This window comes from Tamandua tetradactyla, chromosome 7, assembly GCF_023851605.1.
Source record: "Tamandua tetradactyla isolate mTamTet1 chromosome 7, mTamTet1.pri, whole genome shotgun sequence".
Lineage (NCBI taxonomy): Eukaryota > Metazoa > Chordata > Mammalia > Pilosa > Myrmecophagidae > Tamandua > Tamandua tetradactyla.
The window spans coordinates 142,791,212-142,796,637 of record NC_135333.1 but is presented as its reverse complement, the minus strand read 5'-3'; the positions used below and the strand labels follow the sequence as shown (position 1 = coordinate 142,796,637).

The window sequence follows — 5,426 nt, the reverse complement described above, 5'->3', positions numbered from 1 at the left end:
TTTGGGTGACATCTGTATATCATGCAGAACCATTTGTAAACCAGGGCCAAGTTTTCTCTTCTTCAATCAACTGATTGTAAGAAACTTCCCAAGAAGCCATAGCTCTGGGCTGGGAAACAGAAGGTAATTTTGCATGAGTGTGGACCATAGGCACTTGGGTCACTTTATCATGGAACTTACTTCTGCCTTTAGGCCCTACTCAAAACCTATCTCTAATATACCACTTCCATTTTATAATGGAGTGCTTCTGTGTACACTTTTTGGCTTGGTGGGTCAGACAACACCCAGCTCTTGATAGGCAACTCAGGTCTCATGGTAAATTGGTGGCCCATGGTTAAGCATTCAGTCTCTATAAAGGACTAGTAGTTGGCCAAAAGCTATTTTGCTGAAGGAAAGTATTATCTCCAGAGGATGATAAGCCATTGTTCCAAGATCCTAAAAGTCTACATTGTAATTCCCTTCCTGTCACAGGAACCAGACAGTATCTCTATTTGCCTCTAACCCTCCCAGTACCCCTGGATCTGCTGGATCATATGGCCCAAATGACAAAGCAACTTGCACAGCAATCTGAACCTGTCACAGGGCCTCTTCTTAATCTGGTCTGAACTTAAAACTAGCAGCTTTTCTGGTCACTCAGTAACTAAACCAGAGTAGCACACCCAAATGAGGAATATGTTGTCTCCAAAATCCAAAGAGGCCAACTAGGCATTGACTTCTTTAGTCATAGGAGGGGCCACATGCAACAGCTTATCCTTCACTTTAGAAGGGATATCTCCACAGGCCCCACACAGGTTGGAGATTGGGACACCTAAAATTTTCACTGAGGTGGAAGTTCCCTGCATTTTTGGATTTATTTCCCATCCTCCCACAAACAAACACGATACCAATAAGTCTAGAGTATTTGATACTTCTTGATCACTAAGTGCAATCAAATGATATTGTCAAAAAATGGACCAGTGTGATGTCTTGTGGGAAGGAGAAATCATCAAGGTCCCTGAGAATAAGATTATGACATTGAGCTGGAGAGTTTATCTATCCCTGAAGTAAGACAGAAAAGATAAACTTCTGTCTTTGCCATCTGAATTGCAACTGTTTCTGGTGGTCCTTAGAAATAGCTATTGAGATAAAAGCATTTTCCAGATCAATAGCTGCATGTCAGGTACCAGGAAATGTGTTGATTTGCTCAGGTAATGAAACTCATCTGGAACAGCAGGTGCAATTGGAGTCATCACCTGTTTAAGTTTATGATAATCTATTGTCAACCTCCAAGACCCATCTGTTTTCTTCACAGGCCAAATAGGAGAGTTGAATGGAGATGTGGTGGGAATCACCACCCCTGAATCCTTCAAACCCTTAAGACAGGCATTTATTTCTGCAATTCCTTTAGGAATCTGATATTGCTTCTGATTTAGTATTTTACTAGGTAGGGGCAGTTCTAGTGGCTTCTGCTTGGCATTCCCTATGATAATAACCCTCACTCCATAAATCAAGGAACCAGTATGGGGTTGTATTAATTGCTGAATATTCCAATTGTGCATCCCAGAACTGGGGAAATTGCCAGAGAATGGTAATTTCTGTGAAATGATTCTGAGCTACAGCTCTATCAATCACCTGACCTTCATAAGCCTCAACTCTGACTGGGGACCAGGGTGACATTTTGGGTCTCTTGGAATTAATGACACTTCTGAGCCAATGTCAAGTAATCCATGAAATGCCTGATCATTTCCTTTTCCCCAGTGCCCAGTTACCCTTGTAAAAGGCTATAGGTCTCCTTGGGGAAGGGTGGGAGAAAGATTAACAGTATAAATTTTTGGCAGTGTAACATGGTCCTTCTCCAAGAGGCTGTGGGTCTTTAAACTGTCTCAAATCTGGGAACTGATGAAGTGACTGTGACTCTTTGTTTTGTAATTCAAGTTAGATTTCTGTCCACTTGACCTAGAACTCTTGTGCTTATACAGCTCAAACAATAATTTAGTACATTGTCCATCTATTCTACTCCTAGGAATGCCATGATCTACAAGCCAATGCCATAAGTCTCTGTGAGTCAGATTATTTTGACTGCTGCTTTGAGTCTGCTGTCCATTATGGTAGCGACACTAACCTTGTCTTTGGTAATTAATAGCTTCCACGTGACTTTTTTTTAACTCAGGATCATATCATTCCCATTGTGTTTAAGGATTCCAGCTCAGTGAGACCAGTTCCCATAGTAATATCTGACCTACAGAGAATGATGACTTCAGACCTCTTCAGAGACAATAGAGCTAGTCTCACAAATTTATTCTTCAAAGTCTTGGTAAAAAGTGTGTCCTTTGGACATTCTTGGGGTATGTGAGCATGTCTTCCATGATAAATCCACACTAATAGTCCAATCTCTCCATTTGGATCCTTTCATCTACATTATACCAGGGCAGTTCTGGCATTTCAACCTCAGGTAATGTCAGTTACCTTTTTTTTTATATATATGTTTTACATGCTTTATTTTGACATAGTATCTTTTAAAAACAAAAGAATGCAAACATTTAGGCTCATCAATGCCTTTTTCTTTAGATGTGGTTTGACTTCTTTCCTTTAGGCTGTTCATCACCAAAAAGCAAAGTTCAATTTTGATACTGCCCACTTGCTGTGAAAGTGAGAAGGGGTCATCTTCAAGGCAATACTCTGACTCTGGTTGGGCTTAATCACTGATTAGCTGCCTAATTTCTTCTAGGACATTTGTAACAGACACGGCATGTATGGGTTTTCAGATTGGGTATTTTTTTTTCCTTTTTTTTAATAGATGTGTTTCCTGCTTTTCATTCATATTTTTCTTTCTTTGAGCATATTGCACAATATTTTATTATTAAAAAAGGTTTTTATCTCAAGCAAAAAAGTTTTTTATCCTTCTCTTGGGAGGTGCTAATGTATATTGTTTTCTAAAAGAGTAAGTGGTTGTCAGTGTGGCCATCCTCAAAGGGGACAGAACTGACACATTTGTATGATCCAATTTTGAAATGACAGCAAATTATTTCAACTATAAGTTTTCCAGTTCCATGTAACATGCCCTTTCTGTCACAGAAAACTGATGGATATCCGCTTAAATTTTATATGTATGTAGTTTTGTTGTCACAACAGTAATAAAATATTGAAGCATCTGGTTGTGATCTGCAGGAATTTTTTCAGTTCCATCTAAAGGGTTAATAATTCCTGGATCAAGCTCTCCAAAAGACAAATGATCTATTCTGTGAGAAAAGTTGTAAGAATCCTGGTTAAGTGCTGCCAAATGTGCATGACCTCAGGGATGTGGAATTGCCTTGCCCACAGTTACGTGAAAATTCCCTGCTACTTTATTAACATATAGGTGACCACAAATTCTGCATGCATCTGGAGGCTGTGATGAGTCATCCTCCCTTGGTGGAAGTGCTGTTGATGGACTTTTAAAAGCACTTTTAAATATCACATCTTGAAGAGAATGCTCTTCTTGGAGTCTACTCTGAATCAGCTGCAGCATCCTCTGTCATTCTTTTTGTTGTGGTGAAAGATCAAATATTGCTGGTTCATAAACTAGACCATCTGCAGATGCAATCATTGTTTCTGCTAAATCCAACACATCTACTCCAACATACTGACACTTCATAACAACAGTAATATCTATATTGATTCTCAATTTGCTAGAAAAATCCTTGTCTACTTCATATTCATACTTCACCCATGTATCTTATATACTGAAAATTCCATTACAGTTAATAAAGCCATAGTGGTAAATGCTATAAGAGAAACTGTACCCCCACTGGCTGAAGTCTCTACATAGCTCTGAGGAACCTTTGGAAAGGCATCCAATTCTTTCACCAAACTTAAGGCTTTTTTCTGATTCAGTCGCCTCATCTTCAGGAAAGCCCTCCTCCTCTTCCTTCATATAGTCATGCTTGAGCTATAGTCCCAGCTGACCGCCATCTTTCACAGAAGCCCCTGTCAGTTACCTTTTGATCCGTGATTCAGCCAACTATTAATACCCTTTCTAATCCCTTGAGCTCCAACACTGAATACAGAATACTTGCTTAGTAGACCCATATCAAAAAATTCAGCCTGATCTATCTTTACATTTCTTCTATCATTATCACATACCCTAAATATTCTTTCCCACACACATTCCCCTGATTCCTGTCTATATAAATTGGAAAAATCGTGCAGTTCTTTTGAAGTATACTGAAACTCCTCATGGGTCACACTGTGCACCCCACCTTTTGAGGCCTGTTGGGACTTCAATCATAGCTCTTGAAGAAAAGAGGGGTGCTTGGGGTGGGTCATAAGAAGAATTAGAAGTGTCATTCAAAGGAATTACCTCAGGACATTCCAATATAGGTTCATCTTGTGAAACAGGATTAATTTCTCCAGACAGAGGAGTGAGGGCTGTTTCTCCAAGGGAGTTGATTACAAGTTTAGCAGGCACTGAAGGGTTAATCTTTAAGGGTGGTGGTTGGATGGCATACTACAGGACAGTTTAGAGGTCAGTAGCTGTTTCCACAGGACAGGCTGAAGATTGGGTGGCTGTTTCCTCAGGACAGTTTGGAGGTAGGGTAACTATTTCCTCAGAGCAGACCATTTCATGTTTATCTAGCAAAGACTCCACAGAATCCAGGGTTTCACTATTCCCACTGCCATCATTATCAGTCTATATGTTCCCATTCCAATAATCAGGATCCCATTCTTTTCCAATGCCTTTACTTTAACAGCAGACACTGCAAGTTTGAGAATTTAGTTCATGTTGTAAATCTGCTACTTGCACATTTTGACTTGGGGTCTGATTTTCAGAGAACTGAAGAAAATATAATTTTCTTTTGATCATAGAAAATACAATTTTCTTTCAGGGAACACATGGAAACATTTACATATTTCATATGGCATCTAAGTTGCAAATTTGAAGACTTCAGTTCATTCTTTTATTTCATAACTGATTCCAGCTTATCTAAGAACAACAAGCCAACAACTTTAACACTGTTAACAGTGTTAAAGTGTTAACAAGTCTCACCCAGAGATTTGCCTTGTAGAAGAATATGATTAGGAGAATGAAATGGTGATATTGATATTTTGCATATCTGAATTACCAACTATGTCATGGACTGTCAGTGTCATCTTGATTATTGGAAATAGAATCATTAGTGCCTTTGATTTTCATCAGAGTAGAAAACCATTTGCATGTTTCTCAATAACCATTCCTAGTACCAAAGTTGGATTGGTCAGGTTTCTGTAGAGAAACAGAACCAACAGGAGATATCTGTAAATATGAAATTTTGTAAAAGTATCTCATGCAACGATGGTGATGCACACATACAAATTCCATATGGCATTCTGCAAACTGGCAACTCCAATAAAGGTTTTTGTTGAATTCTCCAGGAGAGGCTGACCAGCTGAAGTAGAGACAAAAGTTCTCTCTTCTGACTGCTGAAGTC

General features: G+C 39.1%; 1 pseudogene; it reads right to left on the bottom strand.

Annotated features, from left to right (window-relative positions):
- Positions 1-2,895: 2,895 nt before the first annotated feature.
- On the bottom strand, positions 2,896-3,861 carry LOC143690203 (endoplasmic reticulum-Golgi intermediate compartment protein 2 pseudogene; annotated as a pseudogene).
- Between the last annotated feature and the right edge of the window lie 1,565 nt (positions 3,862-5,426).